Raw genomic sequence first — 24,169 nt, 5'->3', positions numbered from 1 at the left:
ACTGGTCAGTCAAAAACAATATCCAAAGTTTTCCATGCTCTAGCAACAGAAATAATTGACAAGGACATATGTCAAGCAACTGAATTTGAAATTTGCTCTGAAAAATTATGTTATTCCTTAGCTTAATTCCTATGTTCTTTACTAAGAATTAACATTTCATATACAGTATTGTTAATTGAAAACAGAATAACATCACCACTGAGTAATATAAATGCCATAGGCTAGCTTCATTAGATTAATGAGCCAATGACTCCAACCTTGGAATCTCTTCTAATTATGTGCAATGCACTGATTCTTTCAAAAGAAGACATCTAATTAATTATATACAAATGTCATCTGTAGGTCATTGACAGCTTGTATAACACTGATGATTCAGTTTAGTCCAAGGTAACTTAATACTCCCCTGGGATTTCCAGAAAATGTCATCTTTGAATCAGAAAGTTCTTCACAGCAAAGGATTATAGAAAAGGAAACTAAATCTCCAAATCCTTAACTTCTGCATACAAAGTAACTGTTTTCTAACCAGAGAGATAAAAGCAACCTTTTCCATATACACATGTGTGAAGATTTGTTTTAATCATGTAAATTAATTAGGTGCTTTGAAGGAATGCATGTGCTTGAAAAAGAAATACAATTGAAAAAGAAAGTATTTTTCATTGTCAGTAGTTGAAATGTCATTCTTCTTAAGGAGAGGAAATATCAAATTTAATTGATATTTGGACCATCATATAATCATGAAAAACAATTTCCAATTTTTTTGTGTTCATCTACAATCATATTACAGTTGGTGCTCTGGGAATATCTGTTAAATATGTTCTTTTTGAAAATAATAAAATAATACTCCTTCAATCAAATGATTGAAAGCACTATGAACACTATTGCAAATAATTCACAAAATGTCTACAAACCTTGTTATTCAAAGGCATAGAATTAAAACTAGGAATAGAACAAAAATGTTTCATTCTTCCCCCAAACTTCATGCCAGTTGTCCAAATAGCATGATGCCAAATAATGATATTAATATCATAGAATATTTTTATATTTAAGGTTCTTAGAATATTATCAAAATGATTTACATTCTTACTTGCAGTATCTTATAGCTTTGATAAAGTAGGCCATTCTTTATAAATGTATTCATTCTACAAATGATGTTGCACCAAAACATGCTTATTTAAAAAGGTAAAAATTTCATATGTGAGATTTGGTATAATATTTTATGTTTATTACAAAAGAATAATTTATTTTTTTCTCAGCGTTTTTATATCCTAAAATAACAAAATCTCATGTTATTTATGGACTTAGATTTTAAAAATCAGAAGAGATGATACAGATGTACTTTATGGCAATTTTTAGTTATCTTTTTAAAAAATATGATAGAATTAACATTGTTTCCTTAGGATATAACTTAACTACAATTCTGATAACTTTTCATTCAAAAGTCCAGCCTTATTGCCTTTTTTGTGTATTTATAATGCATGAACTTGAACAAAACACTTGTATAAATATATATTGCTATATGTTAGCTGAGTAGATTCTTCAGGGCTTTCTGGTTTCTATATAATCTTATCTAGCATTTACTTTTTCCATGTTTTTTTATCAAGCATCTCTCTGCCTATGTAAAACAGATTAAAATCATATATTCTCAAAAGTAACATGAGAAATATAAGAATGATTTTAAAAGGATAATTCCACAGAATTATGATCTAAACTGGTCAGTAGGCAAAAATGTCAGTAATTAAACTACTAGGTAGAGGTTTCCTAAAGCACTAGGAGTATTGCTAGCTCCTGGAATCAGGGAAGATATTATCAAGGGAATAAAGTGGCATTTATTTTTGGCCTTGATGAGAGGTTATTACCAGATGTGATAGCATGTAGGTAATAATCTAGGTAGAGAGTTGGGCTCTAAGTAAAGACATAAAATGCAAATGAGAAGTGACATTTCTGGAAATGGCAAGCATTACAGAATTTTATTGGTGTACAGAATGCATAAATGGGGGCATACTAGAGAACTTTAAAAATATGTTGGAGATAAATTATAATGCTATACAAATTCCTGTGTAATGTTTGGTTTAGTTTGGTCAAAAAGGTTTCACTGGGTAAACAACATTCAGAGAACTTTGGGAGATTAATCTCACACTATTGTATAGGATAAATTGGAGTAAAAAAAAAACAGATACAGTAATTTTCAGCTGTGTGCCCCCCCGTTTTAATTCATTATAAAACTTCACAGCTTTCCTTATATTAGACCACTAACATGGGTTTTTTTGGAAATTTAGAATAAATACTACAATAAAAAATCACACTAGTGGATAAAATTGCATGTATATAAAAGCTAAATTTTACCTAATAATTATAAGACTTGATGTTTTGAAATAATGCAAAGACACCTTAAATACTATTTCAATTTAGATGACTTTTACTTATACAATTTAATTTCAACTGTGGTGTTAAATTTTAATTTAACAAAGGTATGTATATCTATACATGCATGTATGTTTTACATGTTAGGTGAATGTTATTCAAACAGGGAGCATGATTAGCTGAAGTATTAAATGGTATACTGTTTACATTTATAGTCCACAATTTTTGAATTACATATTTCAGTTTTATGAAAAAAAGATTTCAAAATACCATAGATTAACTTTTATTTTGATTTTCATACCAAGAACTACTGTCCAACATATATTCATTTAATTATTGAATATATATTATTCAGTAAATTCCTATGTTGATGGTAATTGATAGGAATGTACAGAACAAAAGTGGCAGAATGATTCTCAGAGATTGCAAATAGAGCTGACATTCTTACTTGAATAAAAATTTTAAAAGAACTAATATCATGGAAGAGGAAAGATGGAATGCATTGAAATACATAACAGAATTTTTTAATCTACTGTAAGAGGCAAGGCAAATCTCTGTGAGAAAGTCATATTTAAGTTGAATCCTAAAGGAGTGGTTCTCAAAGTGTGCTCCCCTGGGAAGCACATAGGAACTTTTAAGAGACAGAATTCTCAAACTCCACTCTAGAACTACTAAATGAGTAACTAGGTGGTGAGTTGCAGCAACCTGTGTCTTGACATACCTTCCTGACAGTTTTGATGTGCAGCAAAGTTTGAGACTGCATGACTCCTAGAGGAAGAGTGGAAATTGCATGGGCCACACGCAGGAGTGGAATGGAATGTTTCAGGTATTACTCTCTAGGTATAAGGGGAGAGATGTATGCTCAGAGAAAGTAAACAAGGGCAGACACAGCAAAGGCAGTAAGGTGAAGTGATGCTAGGTATATCGGTCAGGGGCTCATTTGTGAGGAAATTCAGGACTTTGTACTTTAATTTACAAAGAACTCAATCATGCATTCAGAGTGTCATTTTATATTAAGTCACAAATATTCACTCCTTACTACTGCAATATAAATAAGAATGTTATTTAAAGAGTGTATACCATTCTTGTTATGAACTAATAAATGGTACCTTTTTCTTTCTTCAAATATACTTTCCTTTGTCCCTTTCTTACTTTTTTGTGTTATGGATAAAAAAAATTAAGTAGGTAGCAACTAAAAATCATTCTATTATCAACAGTATTGTGCCAAAAAAGTTAAATTAACAAATAATGTATAGAAACTAAACAGAATAGTTATTTCCATACTTAAAATACTCCATACTATCAGATACTTAAGAGTGCAAAAGACTTTTCAGTATATATTATTGAGTTAACCATTTAAACATCCTTTATGAGATCTATTTTATACTTAAGAATTTAAAAAGTCTTCTCCAAGATTCCATACTCAGTAACATCCCTACCAGCGCATATGCTCCACACAGTGGTGTGCTTTTCATGGGTTCTCTTTACTGATTTATCTCAAGCACCTAGGACAGTGCCTGAACCATAGTAGGTATTCAGTGACTATGCTGGTTGAATAAATGAGTGATTTAATAAGTAATGGAGCAACTATGGACATATAAGCTATTCATAATTACAGATTTTATATCAAAACATTTATTTGGTCATATAATTTTAATCTTCCATTAGAGATGATTATTTTGCCTATTCTAGTCTTTCCCCATTTATTTAACATGGTCAGCTATGTAAGTCAATGTACAGAATGTCTTGTATGTGTGTCCTTCTTTTAAACAGACATACACAACAAATGTCTGTATTTTCAACTTCTTATCAACTGACTCTCGTATACATTTTATCTGGCTAGGGTGAAATTTTTTCTAATAACTACTGTATGCATATATACGTGTGTGTTTACACATGCACACACACATATACATGTTAAAATCTAGTTTGTTTTTTGCAGTCATGTGGAGTGAAAGATTCATCTGTCTTCTGCATAAACGTCAAGCAGTCAGTAGTCATTGTTACGATACGTAGAGGTAGCTATTTGTTCATCCTTTCAGCCATGGCAAAGAGGGATTAAAAAGAGAAGAGTGAAGATACACATTTTTCCGTTATGTTTTTATATAGCCCCAAATAAGCTTGTTATGGCTAGAAGTTTACAAAAATGTATTTTTTCCCAATATGCCTTATATTAAAGTGTGTGACTGCCTGGGCAACCTTTTACATATTTATATTCTACTTCCATTGGGTTATAAAAGTTCTCAAAATTCAGTAAACAATAAAACATTGTCATACATTGGATGAAGTCAGTGAACAGGAGTCATTTTCTAAGTTTGTATAACATTAGGTACATTTTTACAGTTTTGTTTCTGGTTTTAATATAAAATGTATACATTCTGTTTGGGAGGATGATATAAAAACCAACATTTAAAACATATAGATAAGGACATAAGATAACTGAAAAATATATTTACATTTTGGCTGTGTCTTTCATTAATGCTAAACAGGCTAACTGAGCCCCTCACATGAAGGTACACATACAGGCACTCACACTATTTCCACAAGATACCAAAATATCTTTTGTCACAAGTTTAGTTTTTTTGGTTTGAAAAAAGAAATGTATATACATATGAACAATACATGTTATTGATTTGGCTTTTCTCTTTGGAACCATTGAGGAAAATGTATAAGAACAAGCAAAGAACTTCCATAGCAAGTAAATATCGGTAAAATTCTATACATTTTATTTCTGAGATTCTGATTTGCTCCTTACCAATAAAGATCTTTAAGCGTGATGTTAGGGAGACTGGTGCTAAAGTATATTTCCCTGCACTCAATTCTGAACTTTGTCACAACCCCTAGGTGTCTTGGAAAAGGCAAATACCTTCTTTTAATTAGAAATGCAGTATGTTAAGGAGCAAATGAGATATGACATAATGAACTTTGTTTAGGTAGAATATTCAAGAAATATGTACCATCCTTGGTATTAAAGATAAGCATAAAAGCAATATGCAAAGCATACTATAGTTTCATCTCATTTTAAAAATTGATTAGATCCACTTTTTTATTTTATACCCATATATAAACTAAATTAAATCCATCGAGTTATTTTTGATAAAATGGGAAGCTTTTACCAGTAAAGCAAAAATACATTTATGGGGGTTTTTATTGTATTAGGGTAAAAATACATAGTGTTATCTACATAAATTTTTGTTTTGCTTCTTATTTCTTATGATTTTGTGTCTTATTTATTATCTCTTCCTATTTCCTTAACCTCTGAAAAACCACAATTATTTTGAAAACAAAATCAGGTCTTTTATATTTCCCTATTTTTACAGTCCTGATCCTGTAAAACTGTGATCATTGTTGAGCTATCATGATGTTGCTCATGACATGAAATGCTATCATGATCTTGCGAATCTACTTAAATCTTGGTTTTTAATGGTTTTAACTACCATATTTATCTTTCTACTCTGGTATGATCCATGGATTGTATTATACATTTTTATCTGTTTAGACATACATATATTCTCCAAACTTTGCTTTTTCATTTATATTCTCAGCTTGGTGCCCTGATTAATGGTGTGATCATTGGTAAGCTTCACACATCTCTGTTCAACTCTGCTGTTTCTTGTGATGCCCTGTGTTTCTAAAAGTCCATGTATATGAGTCTTTAGTAAGGTTTAGAATATATATTTCTGATGATATAAAGTAGAAGTACTTATTCGAGTAGAAGTACTTATTAGATGTATAAATGGACTTCTGTGGATCTTTGTGACATTTTTCTAAGAATGGAATCATTTTGTGAAGTTGATTGAGTTCAAGGGAGACCAGTTGAATCAGTTGTAAAAACTGCACACCATATTTTGTAATCTTGGCAGTGAATGCACTGACCAATTTCAAGGTGTAGAAGAAAAGAATCAGAAATGATGCTGCATTTGTTAAGAAATGTGCAGAATGTGTTAGATAAACCAATCAATACCTAATTACTAGTCTGCAGCCTTCTCTATTTTAATGCTCAGGCTTTCACAGAGATAAACCACCTGCTGTGTGACCTGATGTATTTGTTCTGACAGCACCTTTAAAGGGACTGCTCAAAATCTGGCAATAACTTCCAAAGGAAATAATTTTCCAAGAGACTTATTTCCACACAGATCCAAATAAATATATAAAGCCAAAGAAATTCATGAGCAAATAAAAGTACAAAGCCCCAAATCTCCAATTCTATATAGAGAAAGTGAAATGCATGTTTTAAAAAGCAATTCTTTCTTACTATAACTAATGAAGGTACTTCGAGGACATTAATTATTATGTACAATTCTGTGACTGTATGTTGTCGGTTGGCTGATAGATTGAAAACCAGTTCTAACTATTATAGCTGTTCAAACATCACTGTGATCAGTCCACACAGCACTGAAGGCTCTGTGGTTCTCTCAGTGCTTCCTCAAAAATGTAATTTTAAAAAATTCAGAGATTTTATTTTATGGTTCATGCATTATTATCATTTATCACAAGTAAGACCCTGTGCTAAGCCCTGAGTAGAATAATCTATTGCCCCATAAGTCTTATTTATCTATAAATATTAGATGAAATATGTTCTCAGGGTATTTGATTATGAGTCAACATTTTCCTTTTCCTTGGAAATTCCAAAAAAGGGGGGTGCATTTAGCCAAAGATGTATTCAGGGGGAGGGGAAAGGTATGCATAGGAGTATTTTCTTAGAATAGTTTAAAAACATGTATTTTACTGCATTAATGTAATTAAGATGCATTCCATGCAAAAATTGTCAATCACAATATCCTCCATCTAGATTTTATATTCCAATCTCAAGAAAACTATAAGTATATTAAAGAAGAGATGTAACCAGACCCAGTATTTAGCTGCTTGCAGGTGATGGGGAAGCTGCTTCTTTAGGTGCTCTTGGATTTCGTTTCTCAGAATGTGAACTGGAGATGGAATTCTTGAGCATCCAGTATCATTCTCAGTACTGGCCGACTTTGATCTTAGGTCAGTCTGCTGGAGCATAGTGACATGAACTCTGTCAGCTCCCTGCTTTGGTTAATTTTGAAATTTATATGTAGTTGGTAGGTATTTTATTGGAGCAGAATTTGCATAATTATGCCAGCCCTGTAACCAACACACCAGGTTGAACTTTTCATCTGAAACTCCTCCTATTACCATGAGTATCTGCAATAGTTTTTCTAAGAGAGCTCATTTATTTAAGGTACCAGAACCTAGAACCTACCATCTGCTTCCTCTAAGCTGTTTCTAGAGCTACCAGCTGTAACTATATTCAGAAAAGAGGCTGTGATTATGTGAGGATAATGTTTCTGACCACTGTAGCCAATAGTTTAATAGGGCACACAGAAGTGTGTGCGTGTGCATACATGTATTAGAATAGCCTAGACATCATTCCTGCATGTGTCTTAGTCCACTCTGGCTGCTTTAACAAAACACCACAGATGGGGTAGTACATAAACAATAGTAATGTAGTTCTCACAGTACTAGAGACTAGAAAGCCCAAGAACAAGGTGCCAGCATGCCTAGGTGAGGGCTCACTTCCTGGGTCATAACCAGCTCCTTGTCACAGTGTCCTCGTATGGTAGAAGGGATTGGGGAACTCTGAAATCTCTTTTCTGAGAACATTAATCCTATTCATGAGGCCTCTACCTTCATGACCTAATCACCTCTCAAAGGCATTATCTTCTATATCTTTACATTAGGCATTAGGATGCCAACCTGTGAATTTTGGGCGGGGGACACCAACATTCAGTCCTTAGCAGCACTCATACAGTTTTTTATAAGGTATCTATTTATCTGTCTATCTATCTAGTACATATATAATATGTTATATATAGATGTATGTATAGTTTATACACATACATTTGTATTTATATACACTTATATAGACACAGATGTCTGTACATATGTATATATATTATGTATAACATATAATAAATATATGCCTTGATAGAGTACTAGAATGCATATTGTTCATGTGCATGTGTGTGTGCATGCACATACAGACATGTGCTTTTGTATAGGATTAGCCTGTTTATTGTAAGGCATATATGTAAATAATGATTGTTTCTCTGCTATTTCTGTTAATATACCAAATAAGGTTTTCTGTCTTTATCAGACACAGAATTTCCATCATAAAAATCTGTTTCTCTGAATTATAAATATAGTATGTGCTTCCTGTTGGTATAAAAGTAAAGCTCAATTTTTTTAAAAGTCTTGAATACTCAAAGGCTTCTCATTTGTTAAAGATAGTGATTTCATGAAGTTTTTTTGTGTTTGCTTGCAGTTAGTTTCATGTTCTAGTGGTCACAATAAGATATAATCCTAGATGTGATTGTCAATTTTGTTACATTTAATGCATTCTCACTCCTATGCCTCTCTCCTGATTTAATGGTGGGCATCTCTGTGTCGTCAGTATTAGGTAGAGCAGACATGCCGTTAGTCTGAACTTTGTTTCAAAGATGAGTTCTTAATGAGCTTTTGTCATTAAAGACATTTTAATTATGTTTTATTTGGATTCTAGATGTTTATTTAACACTCCAAGGGCCCATATTTCTGGATTTTCTCTATTCCTAGAATTTTTGCATGAAAACCTCTTTTTCCTTTATTCATCATCTTCATAAAAAATCCTACCATGAGTAACTAGTAGAACCCAACACATGCTGTCGTCCTTTCTTGCCCCTCCCACCTGGGATATCAGACAAGTTGTTTGTGGGCCCCTACTCAAGGAATTGAAAGCAATAGTTCAGCAAATATTTTTCCACAGAAAATCACAACTCTGTTGTCTTCTTGTCTTTGATCTCTCTTGCCTTGCCGCCAGTCACTTTATCATTAATCCAAGGACATATATTTAATGTATTTTTATGCCCATGCTCCTACTTAAAAATAATTTTGCATTAGGACAGAATACTTCCAGCATACAATGCCAAAATAAAAGTGACTTGACAGAATATAAATTTATTCCTGGCTGTCATAACAGTTCAAGGAGTGTTTAATACGTAGCTTTCTAACAAGTAATTTAAGGGTCAGTCTTCCCTTTGGATCCAGTTTTGTGGATCCAATATTCTCTAGGACCTGGGACTTCTCTTTTTTTCCTGCAAATGAGGAAGGAGATTGAAGATACTATGGGAAAGATAGGTATGGGGCAAGTCTGGGAAGGACATTTATCACTTGGGCACACCTTTTATTGACCTGAGCCATGAGGTGGCCAAGGCTTATTGTAAGGGAGTCTACAAAGTATACTCCTCCTGCATCCCAGAAAAGTAGGAAAATGCATTGATATTGGTGAACGTCATCTCTTCTTCAGGTCTTTAGGAATAAGAGGCCCAAAGAGGCTACATTCACCATCTTATGCCAAGCAAGGACATAATATCACTTAGAGTAACTTATGAAAGGAGGTAATATTGTAAGGTACAATGACTATTACAGTGATTTGAAGTTAGCAATCATGATTTGACAAGTTCTCATAAAACCCAGAGTTGCGAAATCATGAGAAATTAATGCTTATGTTTTATCCAATATTTCAGGCTATATAATCATGCCATTGCTAGTTCTTCCTGTGTATTTTGTTCAATCTCTAATCTTTCTCATGGCTTGTTTATTTAGCTTTCAATACAGACCCTAAGCAAAGCAGCATTTTATAGAGTATGGTTGCAAAGACAAAAGGTATGTGTGCATAGAAGCATTATACTTATTTTCTATATATTCACTCCCTGTATAATACACAAATCTTGATTTGCATAAAATTGTTCTAAATAGCCTGCCAAATATTATCAATTTATTATATATTCATAATATGTGTATTACAAAAATTCGACTTTCTCAATGGAAACATCCAAATTCAGCCCCAACATGATATCCAGAAGAAATTCGACAAGAACTCATACAATACCATTTGTTTCCTCAGAGTCTTCAGAACATGCAGTCATATAGAGCCATGTCTACAAGTCTATTGTGAAACAACAACCCAGAACTCACCAACTACATGATTCTCATCGTAATTGTCCTTTTCTGAGTCATTGAGTCTCAGACCTTTCTGGGCAAATATTATGTTGAAGCATTCCCTACCAAAGGTGATTTTTGTATCATGATTTTCACATTCAATTCCCAATTGGGGGTGTACCATTTATTAATTGAATTATATCATAAGTGGGAAGCAGAAATAAGAGGGCATGATGAAAATAAACAGTGACAAGTGGAGGCTTTAAGAGGGTTAGGGACTATTGACCCCCTGAGTAATCTCTGTGAATTGTCCTGATCCCAAACTATCAAGCAGAGCATGATTTTGAGGATTAGGAAGGAAATTTATTAGAAGTGGTTTTGTACTACAGTATACCGATTTTTATTTTTAGGTCCTCCAATCTTAGACCATCTATTGTAGGCAAAATGGCCTTTCTGCAAAAGGGTTACATTTGGCTTCTGTAGTCTTATATCAAATTAACTCATTTTTTGATACACTCAAGTTTATCAGGAATAGGCAAACAACTCTACTTTCTTTCTATAAGTTTACTAAAATCCTCCAAACTTGGTCTTATTTTAGAGGAATTCCATAAATCTTAACTCCACATGCTATCAATTTTGTCACTACTATCCCACAGTAGAAGGAATTTACCATCCTGTAGGCAAAACAATGCAATATACATTTCCATGCTTTATCTGAGAGCTTATTATCAGTTGTCCTATTCCTAGTAAAATTTTATGTCTTGCTAAAAGCTAATTTGAGTCACATGAAACAGAATCCTGCTCAGGATCACTAAAAAACTGAGTAATTATTTAAAGGATACAATGTTTTTATTACTGGGAAATAAAAGATCACCATATACAATAGGATTTTATGGGAAGTGAAGCAGGGAGACATCAAAGCTATGAAAATTCTCTGTCACTCTCTCTGGTCATAGTTTCTCTGTTTCTGTACATATTTTTCTTTCATTCCCTCAATGGACTAACTTCTTAAACTTCAGCTTTAATTGCACCTGGTCAAATATATTTTCTACTTTTCATTATAGTATGGCAACTCTCGATAATAATAATGATCCTATATATTTTCTTTATATGTCTTTTTAATTTGAATTATATCTCCACTACTAATGAATACCAGACCTTAAAAGCCATATTTTCAAATTCTTCACATAGAAATATGATGGTATCAGATAATAGTTTTAGCATATCCCTGGCTATGGGTGAATTGCTCATAGGTCAACCATGCAGTTATGGTCCAGTCATCTGAAGAAAAATGATACGGAGTGCACAAAAGTGAATATCTGTTATGCACCATAAGCATGCTTTATGCAAGAGTTTTTATTGCTGTGTAACACAAACTTAAGGGTTAAAACAACACAAATTCAACCTCACAGTTTTATAATTCACAGGTCCAGATGGGACTCAAGTGCATTCCCTCCACAAGATCTCATAAGGTTGAAGTAAATGTGTCAGCTAGACACATTCCCATCTGGAATTTGGGGTTCTTTCCCAAACCTATACAGGTTGTTGGTAGAATTCAGTTCCTTACAGTTGTAAGATTAAGATGATTTTCTTGCTGTTTGTTGCTCTCAACTCCTAGAGGTTGTAATCCAGTCCTTGCCAGGTGTTCCCCTTCAATCTATAAATCCATCAATACTCCATCTCCCCCACATCACATCTTTTTAACTTCAGGGAAGGCCAGTCCTATTTAAGGACTCATTGGTTTAGGTCAGACCCAACAAGATAATCTCACTTTTGATTAGCTTGATTAGTAACCTTAATTACCATGGGTTTAATAGTAATTACTAATTAACTAGTTGATAATTAATAAATCGCTCATTAGTAACCTTAATTACTAACAATCAATTCATTAATAACCTTAACTAAATAGGAAAGAAATATGCAATGAAACAATCAGAGAAAGATATTCTTTCATATTCACCATCCCTGCCCACATTCAGGGGAAGACAGTTATACGAAGGACATAATATACATTACGGGATAGGAATCATGGAGTAAAGTTTAGAATTCTGCCTCCCAACATCTACCCTCTGGCCATCAATGAAATGATTCACCTCTCTGTCAAATGCAAAATACCCTCTCTCTAGTTGTTTTATCCCACTGGGGTACCAGCTCAAGTCCCAAATCATCTAAAGCTAAATCTCATCATTTTATCAATTTGAGCCCATAATCTTATCAAAATTACCTACATCTGCATCATGTATGGATATAAACCATTAAGGAAAGCTCAGGGGTCATAAGTGTTCTCCATCTTCAGACCTGTAGTATTAAGGAAAGAAGATATGTACTTCCAATACATGATATATATATAATAGTTACACATATTTTGCTCCAAAAGTGTGAGAAATGTTGAAAAATCATATTTTCATATATCAAATGACCATCATCTTTTGTAAAATGTCAGCTAAAATCTATTACCAATTGTGTGTGTAGTGGGGGTAGAGAATGTAGTGTGACATTCTCTACTGAATAGTAGGAATTCTTTATCATTTTCAATTCTGGATATGTCTAGTGTCAGAGATAGGTATAATGAATAGTTTTCCTGAGTTAGTGCCTCCCTCTTTATTTTCTTCATGGTGAAATTTCAAGGCTTGAAGTTCTGCATTTTGAAGTCCTACTCATCAGTTTTTCCTTTGATGGTTAGTTCTTGTAGTTTTATGTATAGGAAATCTTTGACTACACTAGGTTGTGAAAATGTGTTCTTAATTTTTATTCAACTTTTTATAGTTTCAGATTTACCTTTAGAACTGGGGTTCATTTTCAGTTAATGTTTGTGTATGGTGTGGTATAAAGTTTGAAAATCCTCTTTTTCTATTAGAGGAATCTTTTTTCTTATTTTTCTAGCACTGCTTGTCAAACAACACTCTTCTTTCCCTCTTTAAAATACCTTGGGACATTTGCAGAAAGTTCATTGGATGTATGTCTGTACATCTCAGATCTAGTTTTGTATATACTCTTTTGTTCTACTAATCTGCCTTTCCATACAGAAATAACAGATTGATTACTAGAGCTTTTAAATCTCATAGAAAGGTGATGTAAATTCTCCAAAATGATTACTCTTTTCAAAATTGTTTTAGCTGTACAATGTTTTTTTCTTTTTGTATAAATTGTAGAGTAAACACATCAGTTTCATTTAAAAAGTCCTGTTAGATTTTGTTTAGTATTTATTTTATTTTTAGAGCTTTTGATGAGATTAAACATCTTAACAGTATTAAGTGATCAGTCCATAAGCATGGTATGCATCTATCTTTCAGCAATGTTGCAGTTTTAAGTGTGAAGGACTTGTATGTCTTTGTTAACATTATTCCTAATGATATTTTAATGCTATTGTCTTGCCAATGAGTTTCAGCCCAGGGCCAAGTTATTCAGTGAGACCGATGAATGATAATGGAACGTTCTTGGGGTGAAAGGGTTTATTACCTGGCTTGTTCTACCGGCGATAAGTCAAGCACTAGAATTATGTGTGCATCCAACAGTCTGCAGATCTGTAATCCTCCTTCCTCTCTGCCTCCACCCAGAGCACTGGGCAGAGCTCTTTATATAGTGACTCAGTCAATACTAGCTTATTGCCTATGAGTGTGGACGCAGTTGCCTAGCAGCAGGCCAGTTACATCACCAAGTAGTTTAAGTTCAGGTGAGGATCCTGGTCATAGGAACCTTCCCTTTATCCACAGCTATGTTGATGTTATTTTTAAGTTCCGTGTTCCAAATACCCATGTTATTATATAGAAACAAGTATGATTTTTATATCTGTCTTTTATCACATAATCCTATTAAACTTGCTTAATTCTAATAGCCTTTCCATAGATTCGTTAGGAATTTCTCCCTATTTATAATATCATCAGTGAGTAAAAACAGTTTTGCTTCTTCCTTTCCAGTTGAGTTGTGTAGGTCTTCATTTTGATTTCTTTCTTTCTGTCCTTTTCCTTTTTTAATTCACTGGCTAGGACCTTCAGCATTATGTTGTATAGCAATAATGAAAGTGGGCATACCTTCCTTTCCCCAGTTTAGGGGAGAAATATCCCATCTTTTATCATGTTCATAAGTATGATATGCTTTGTGGACTTGTTTTCATTGATTCACTTTACTGGATTTACTATTCCTCCTCTATTGCTGGCTTGCTGATCATTTTCATGACTGGGTATAGAATTTTGCCAAAGTACTTTATTTGAATTTATTGACACCATCATGTGGATTTCTCTGTTATTCAATTAATATGAGATCACTTTGATTTATTCCCAAATGTTAACATAATATTGCATTATTGGGATAGCCACAATTAGTCACAATGGATTATCTTTCTTACATATTGCTGGATTCAATTTGTTATTCAAATAGAACAGTATAGTATATTACTAGAAAATATCTGCCAGATTTATTCATATACACACACACACACACACGCACACACACATGGAATTTTATAAAGGCATTTTCTAGTGTCCTCAATGACAAATTAAGAAACTTTATAAAATGGCATGATTTAATGTTTTTAATATTCCCCTGATTTATCAGGTATTTAAGTATACTGCTTGTTGATTTGTTATTTATTTATTCAATCTAGTCAATTTGGAAGTTATTTTTGTAGTATATTAATTTTACAACCAATGATCACTTTCTTTTTTTAATATTCACAACTGTGATTTCAAATATTGAGCCAAGGAGGATTCTGGTAATAAATTCAAGCAATTGCTCTATCGTTCCTTAATGCTGTGACTTTTTTCATTTACTGAAGATAAAAAAATGTGTGCTTTTCCTACTATTTCCAACATGACATAAAGGTTAATTTTTCATTAAGTTTTAGTCAATTTTGATCATGATAGTTAATTTATTTTCTCATTCATGCATTCAGTAAATATTTAAGCATCAATATTTGGAGGACCCATTTCCTGGAACATCTCTGTTGTTAGGTAATTAAGCAAATATTCATTTGCTTCTTGATTGTGTATCCCTTGAGTTTAGGTTGGGGTTATGTCATAAGTGCTGAACAATAAAACATGGCCAGAAGTAAAGGATGAGGATTCTGTAGAAGCATTGAGATTTAGGGTTTATAATATTTTGGTGATTTAAATTTAACATCTTAATCTTTGTTTCTTCTTTACTACTATGGTGTATAATTTGTCTTACAGAGTAGAATTGTTCTTAAAATGTAAGTTAGTCTCTTAATCATATCCACCATTATTTCAGATTTCAATATTTTCATAAAAATAACTTTCCCACTTTGCATTATGAATAACATATTATCCTCCAGACTTAAGACAAGAATATATGGATTATTTAACACAATTACTACAATTAAACCTTTTTCACCAGAAATTATCACCATTTTTATGACACATTACAATATTGCTCCCAATTCTTCACTCCTTTCTATATTTATGCCCTTTGCCATATCACATTCCTGTTTATTCCACTAGAGATGAAGTATATTCCCGCAGCTCGTGGATATTTGGCTTAGTCATGTGACTTAGTTGACCAGTGGAATTCTAATAGCAGCAATAGTGTTTCCTGCCTGTTTGGAGCGTAGACCTTGAGAAGCATCACATGAATTCTTGTCCTTCTTATGCTTCTGTCATTATTATCAGAAGAACATATACTAGTAAAGGTACAAATTAAAAGAGAATGAGAGATTAGTGGCACAAATGACCTACCATCTATTTAGAACTAAATCCAGCCAAGCCTAAGTAGACAAGTGGGTACATGAACAAAAATAAATTATTGTAGTCTCAGACTACTGAATTTTGGTGTGATTTGTAATATAGTGTTATAGATTTCAGTATTTTTATTACTATGTCATATTGTATGCATTCATACAATATGTATGTAAGCAGAAAACTCCTCTTGGAATTAGAATCATCTCCCTGATTGCTTGCCCCTATCTCCTATTCAAAAGAAAAAATTTTGTTCTAAATTTTGAGTTTGTTAATTTAATAATCTCAAAATGATCTCACAATTTGATAATCCCACAAAAATTCAGTTAAACAAGCATATATAAGTTACTCACTTTTTAGACAATCTCAATCATGCTTGATTTTCCTTTTGTCTTAGCCTCTTGCCTCTAATGTTCTACATGAGCATATAACTCCTTAATCTTATTTGATTTTACAAACCCTTACATGTATATTTCACTTAGATGATTACATGTGTTACCTGTTTTCATTAGAGTGAGGTTTCCAATTATTATTACAATGATGGTGACAATTACAACTACAAATTTTCATTTACAGAAGATGGCGATATGCAACCATGCCCTTTCTGTTAATGAATCTTCACTCATTTTCATTATCACTTTATTTATTCTTTATTGATGACACGCCGTAAACTCCCAAGTGACATGTATATTTGTGTCAGTATTCCATGCTTTTTCCCTCTAAGATATCTAATGTATGATAGCACACAGTAGAAAAAAGAAAAAATACATATTTTGTTATATGCCATCACAACATTTCAGTCCTGTTTTCAGTACTTAAAATTTAAACTTGAGCAAATTATTTCATTTTTGGCCCCAATTTTTTTTTATTAACACAATGGGACTGTTACCATCTATAATGTAGTAGTATTGAACTGTTATACCAATTTCTTTTCATTCATTTCCATGAATCACAATACTGGCAGTACTGTGCTAACATAAAATCATTCGCACATAAATATCCTCTGCTTTTCCATATTTGCCCAGATCACACTCTTGTTAGTGTACCTAGTGCCCTCACCTATTTACTATTTAACTATTTGATAATATCCCTTATATATATATATATGTTTTGGATACTTGCAGCTCCCTTGTATCAACTTTGTCTTCGAAGTCTTGATTTTGTTCTATAATCTTAAGCAAGAAATCAGGGATATTTATTGATAATAAATGAGTATTTGATGACCAGAGAACAAGTTTTATCTGCCGTGTCACCTCCCTTAAGAAGTTACTCAGTATATTGGTTGTGTAAATGAAACACATTCCATACATGGCAGGATGAAATACCTTCAAACGTATGACTTTCAATAATTTAACTGTTTTTTAAAATTTAATTCCATTTTTTCTATTTTAGAGCTATTTAAAAAATGCAGGTAATTTGTCCTTAGGCATAGAAGAAAGGTCTAAATGTGTAAAAAGTTAACTTTCTCATTATTATAATTTCAGCAGTTTTCTTCAATATTGTTTTAAAATCTGAAGGGGTTATTCCTTGTGTGTTAATATTCTTTACTTTTTTCAGTACCAGCTGTTTAAATGGGTGAACATTTTCTTTGTGCTTGTAATTGTGAAAATAATATTCTAAAAATAATCATCCAAAAGCACTTCATTACTTTTAAATGTATTAAGTTATCATTTGTGGCAGTATAATCTTAAAGGCAGTTCAGATATACCTATAGTTAATAAATGATATACTCAAGAAAAGTTCACTAATCTTTTTTATAAGATATATTTTTATAGCTGATTAGTGTTTGCATTATTATAATAGTTATTACATTTTCATCCATTTTAAAAATTGATAATTTTAAAATAAATTCACATAGGTTTTATATTTAATTGTTTTTAATAGCTACTAACAATAATCTACTTGCTATCCAAATTAGTCTTTCTTCTTCTGGGAGAACTTTAAACCATCATTTAGCATTTTTTAACAAATTAAAATATATTTTCATTTTGGGAACCTGAGATACTTATATTATGAATAAATATATCAAATTTCCAAGTATTTGCATGTTACTTTTAATGTATTCTAATATTGACAAATATGCATTATACCTTGTTCATTTCTGCACTTGTATTATAATTGACGATTCCTTATTTAATGATTTTAACCTCTAAAATCCATGTTTTAGTGAAAAATAGTTTACCTGTACACCTTGGAGCAAGTAGATCTATTTTGAAAGAATGAAAGATGTGAAGAAGCAATGACATAAGTAACATAAATTCCAATGTATATTTTAAATTTTTATGTGATTTAATTCATAAAACAAAATTATAAATTTTTATAATTTTTTCTCTGTTCTATTTAAGATTTTATAATTTTCATTTTTTAAAATTGTATCAATGTTTTATTCTGCCTTTAAAATATTAACTTGGCACTCTGATTTTTCATTTTGTATAGCCTCCTCTTTTTAACAGTATTCCTCTGAAGTTTTAATAGTAATAAAACAATAAAAACCAGGGGAACTTTTCTATTTTACTATTGTTTTTCTCTTCTTCCCACAATTTGCTTTTCTTTTTAACAGGTTCACAGAGATTTTTTTAAATAAAATATTATTTAAGTTGGAGAAAAAAAGGCAAGAAAAAATTATTCAGTTAGTCTCAATGTAAAAACTGAAATATTCAAAGACTATTTGAAGATTTTGTTATAAAACTTAGCTTCTAAGCTTAAGTGCGTAAAAAGAGTCAGAACTATGTATTACCATTCATGAAATAATTCCAATTCATTATAACAAAATAATTTAAATGAAGGTTTTATATAAAAGTCACAACCTATTTTTTTCATTCACTATAAAATTAACTGTTGGACAAAAATAACAAAGTCTAGGGATATTTATTTCCTTTTGTCAATTAAGTGTACAAGAAACATTATCAAATATCATTTTGCTTATAAAATCTACATAAAAAGATTTATTAATACACTCTTTTATGATGAGATGGTATGTTTTAATAATCTGTTGTTCTACACAAGAATATTGCTTATACTAACAACTACTTTGGGCTCCATAATAACTCCAAAACTCAATGTAGAGAAATTCTGAAATAATTTTAGTGATCTGTTTTGCTTTTTATCTAAATTTTACCAAAATATAATCACTGGCACCATATTGCTAAAATTTACCCATATTTGTTCACTAGATTCATGTTAATGCTTCATGTTCTTGGTTGACCTATATTTGGAAAATACATTTCCAGAAATAAATCAATATTAGCATATAGATAGAATTGAGTATGATGTTAATAGTGATTGACAAATTTGGTATGTTGCTGGTTGCCTTATTTTAGAATAGTTCTGTTTTATTTTGGAGGCAGAAAATGTAAAATAGCATTTCAATTTTCCAATCCATTTAAACTTAGAAGAAAGTAATAATCTAAAGAAAAATAATAAAAGGCTTTGCCGTTAGGGTATGATTGACATATGGCTAAAGTATGTTTCAGTTGTAAAGACAAGCCAGTATCAATAAAGCTATGTTGACTTAGTTGGTATCCTCAGGCTCCCCTTGCCTACATATAATTGATTTTAAAGCTACAAAAGACTACAAAAGAAAAAATAACACTTTGTTATGTCAATATGGATTTCTACTGGCATAGCTCTGTTGCTTTATTAGAAATGCATTTGGAGGGAAATGAAAATGCTCCCTAAAGCAAGTATACTTAATTTTCCTCAAGCATTTCTTATAATGGAAAATAAACTTTGAAGCTTTACATTTCATTGTAACACAGAAAAAAGAATATTTGTATGTGTACATGTATAATGACATGATAAATAATATATAATAAAAACGTAGTGTTGGGAGGAGGTACAAAATTGTAGCTTAGAAAGATGGTGAACTCACCTCCTCCCATGGAAACACCAAATTTACACCTACGTAAGAAACAATTCCCTCATAAAAATATCTGAAAACTACCTGAACAGCTCCTTCATAACAAATGATCGAAGAGATACATCAAGGGTATGGAAGGGTCACATCAAGACAGGCAGGGTAGTCTTGCCGAAAAGCCTTCCCCTGTATGATACCCCACTATCAGGAAGAACCTCACAATTCTGGAGCTTCTCATCGAGGAGTAAGAGATTTAAGCCCTACATCAGGGTTCCTACCTATGGAACCTGCAGCAGAGAGATGAGTCCCCAAATTATCTGGCTTAAAAAGTAGGGTTCATATCCAGGACACCTAAAGGGCTATAGGGAATTGAGATACTGCCCTTAAAGGTCTCTCATGAAGACTTATTTTCCCCAAGGACCAGTGTGAAACCAGCAGTATGTAAAGCTCCTAGACTATAAATGAAAAAAATTATTATTCTTAAGGCATCTGCTATAGAGGCAGGGGCCTGTTGGGACTCTCTCCGAGGATGGAGATCCTGGAAGATACCATTTCTGTGTTCTCCCTATACCTCAATAATGCTGGTGGGTGCGTCCTGACCCTACACTCTCCCTTGGCCCTGCAAAAGCCTGTGTACCTACCCATCTCCAATGGCCCCTCGAATGCTAGTGGGCATGTGCAGGTTACACAAGGGATGCTGTTTGATCTGATGGATGGAAGGGCTTGTGTTCCTTGGTCCCATGGAACTATAACAGTTGGAGAGAGAGCTCTTGGCAGGCTACCATGCACAGAGCACTACACAGACAGAAGACTAAAACAACTTCCAGTATTTCTGTGAAAAAGGCCTATTTACTTGTCCTGGAACTTCAGCCTGATGGACAGACTTCAGATTTATCACTCATCCGGAGGCTCCAGAGATGCTCAAAGGGAACATAGGTCAGGAGATACCATCTTTGTGCTCTCCCTCAGCCTCACTACAGGTTCTCTATACCTCCCAGAAAATATCTTATATACTCATCTGAAGCTGTAAGTTTTGAAACAATGACACAGAGGACACATCAGGGTCATTGGTCTTGAGGCCCTCAGGCTTTATGATTGCAGACCCATAGCACTGTGTTCTGTTTGCGTAATTTAAAAGCTGCTGCTAGTGGTCTGACTTCCAATCATCCTGAAACTAGGTCCTGACTGGGATCCATCTGTTTGGAACACTGAACAGTCTTGGCACATCCTCAACAGAGACCTATCGAAAATAAATCAGGCTTCTTATACAATCACAAAGGTTCAAGAGACAGCCAAGAGCTAGGGAAAAGTTGAATGATAATGTTAATCTCTTACACAAGGCCACTCCTTCAAGACAGAGATGTAGCTGTTTCACCTAATACAAAGAAACAAACACAGAGGCAAATCGAGGAAATGGAGAAATGTGTTTCAAATGAAAGAAAAAGAAAACCTTAGAAGAAAAAAAAACTTTAATGAAATAAAGATAATTAATTCACCTGATAAAGAATTCAAAGTGATGGTCATAAAGGTGCTCATTGAACTTGGGAGAAGAGTGGGTGATTACAATGAGAACTTCAACAAAGAGATAGAAAACATAAGAAAGTACCAAACAGAAATCACAGAGCTGAATAATACAATAACTGAACCGAAAAATACACTAGAGGAGTTCAACAGCAGACTAATTGAAGCAAAGACAAGGATCAGTGATCTAGAAGGCAGGGTAGTGGAACTTTCCCAAACAGAACAGAAAAAAGAAAAAAAAAATTTTTAACTAAACTTAGCTTAAGAGATGCATAGAACAATACCAAGAATATCATATACATTGTAGGGTCTCCAGGAGAAGAAGAGAAAGAGAAAGGGGTAGGAAAATTGAAGACATAACAGCTAAAAGTTTCCCTAATCTGGGGAAAGAAACAACTATCCAGATCTAGTAAATCCAGAGAATTCCAAGTAATATGAACCCAAAAATATCCACACAAAGATACATGATAATTAAAATGTCAACAGCTAAAGTGAGAATCTTAAAAGCAGCAAGAGAAACTTGTTACATATAAGGGAACCCCTATAAGACTATCAGTAAATTTTTTAGCAGAAATTTTGCAAACCAGAAGCTAATGGCATGAAATATCCAAAATGCTGAAAGGTATATATATATATAAAAAAATACCTCTCAACCAAGAATACCTTTATCTGGCAAGATAATCACTCAGAACTGAAGAAAAGAGAAAGAGTTTTCCAGACAAGCAAAATCTAACAGAGTTCATTACTACTGAAGTGTCCTTATAAGAAATGATAAAGGAACTTTTTTCTTCTGAAAAGGAAAAGCATTATTTAGTAATGAAAAATATATTAAAGTATAAATCTCCCTGGTAAAGATAAATATATAGTAATGGTAGTGGATTAATCACTTACAAAGCTGTTATGAAGTATAAGAGACAAAAGTACAAAAATAACTATAATTATAATATTCAGTCAATGACACACAAAATAAAAAGATCCAAAATGTATTAAAAATATAAAACATGAAGGAGTGTCAAAATGTAGAGTTTTGAGTGCTATTCAGACTTAAGTTAATAGTGAGCTTGATGGTATCCATAAAGCAAAAACCTATCTACGGTAGATACAAAAATGATGAGAAAGGATTCTAAGAATAACACAAAAGAAAGCCATCAAGCCCCAGTTGAAGAAAGCAAGAGAGGAAGAAAGGAACAGACAATTGCAAAACAACCAGAATACAATTAACAAAATGACAATAAGTACATACCTATCAATGATTAAATGTAAATAATTTAACTTCTCCAATCAAAAGACAGTGCTGAATGGAAAAGAAACAAAAAAGACCATCTATAAACTACATAAAAAGACTTTTTTCACATGTAAGGACACACAAAGAATGAAATAAAAAAGATGGAAAAAGATGTTCTCTGCAAATGAAAACCAAAAGAAAGTCGGGGAAAGCTATAAGAAAGCTTTACTTATATCACACAAAATAGACTTTAAAACAAACACTATTAAGACTAAGGGTGTTACATAATGATAAAGGAGTCCATCCAACAAGAGGATATAACATTTGTAAATATTTATGCATCCAACTTAGGAACACTTAAATGTATAAACAAATAATAACAGACGTTTAGAGAGAAACTGTCAGCTATACAAAATAGTAGGGGACATTAATAATCCACTTACATCAATAGATAGATCATTGAGACAGAAAATCAATTAAGAAATATTGGCCTTAAATGACACAGTAGACCAGATGGACTTAAGAGAGAGAGAGAGGAAAGAGACATTTCACTCAGAAAGTACAAAATACACATTCTTCTCAAATTCACATGGAACTGTTTCCAGGATAGATATGTTAGGCCATAAAACAAGTCTCAATAAATTTGAGAAGAAATCACATCAGGCATCTTTTATGACCACAATGGTATGAAATTAGAAATCAATCACACACAAAAAATTGAAATTGAAATATCACTAATATGTGAGATTAATCAACATGGCATTGAACAACCAATGGATCAATGAAGAAATCAAAAGAAAAAAAATACTTTGAGACAAGTGGAAATGAAAATACAATTTACCAAAATCTGTAAGATACATTCTGTTCTGAGTAAAGTTCATAGTGATACAAGCCTAACTCAAGAAACAAGAAAAATACCAAATAAACCAAAACTTACACCTAAAGGAACATGAGAAAAAAAGAACAAATGAAACCCAAGGTTAGTAGAAGATAGAAATCAAGATCAAATTGGAAATGAATGAAACAGAGACTAAAATGACAGTAGAAAGGATCATTGAAATTTAAAGCTGGTTCTTTGAAAATATGAACCTGTAGATAGACTTACCAAGAAAAAAAAAGAGGGCTCAAATAAATAAAATCAGAAATGAAAGAGAAGTTACACCTGATACCATAAAAATACAAAGGATCATAAAAACTACTCTGAACAATTGTATATCAATATGTGGGTCAATTAAGATAAAAGGGATAAATTCCTGGAAATATACCATCTTTAAAGACTGAACCATGAAGAAATATATAATATTAATAGAACAGTTACCAGTAGGGAGATTAATTCAGTAATTGAAAGCCTCCCAATACACCAAACTCCAGGACCCAGTGACTTCACTTGTGAACTCTACGAAACATTTAGATTAGATTTATTACTTGTATGTCTCAAACTCTTCCAAAAAATTGAAGAGAAAAGGATGCTTCCATGCTCATGTTATAAGACCAATATTACCCTGATACCAAAACTAGACAAGGATGTCACAAAAAATAAAATTATAGGCCAATATCCCTGATGGATATGGA

Source organism: Manis javanica, chromosome 9, assembly GCF_040802235.1.
Source record: "Manis javanica isolate MJ-LG chromosome 9, MJ_LKY, whole genome shotgun sequence".
NCBI classification, from domain to species: domain Eukaryota; kingdom Metazoa; phylum Chordata; class Mammalia; order Pholidota; family Manidae; genus Manis; species Manis javanica.
Note: the sequence above shows the minus strand (reverse complement) of the source record.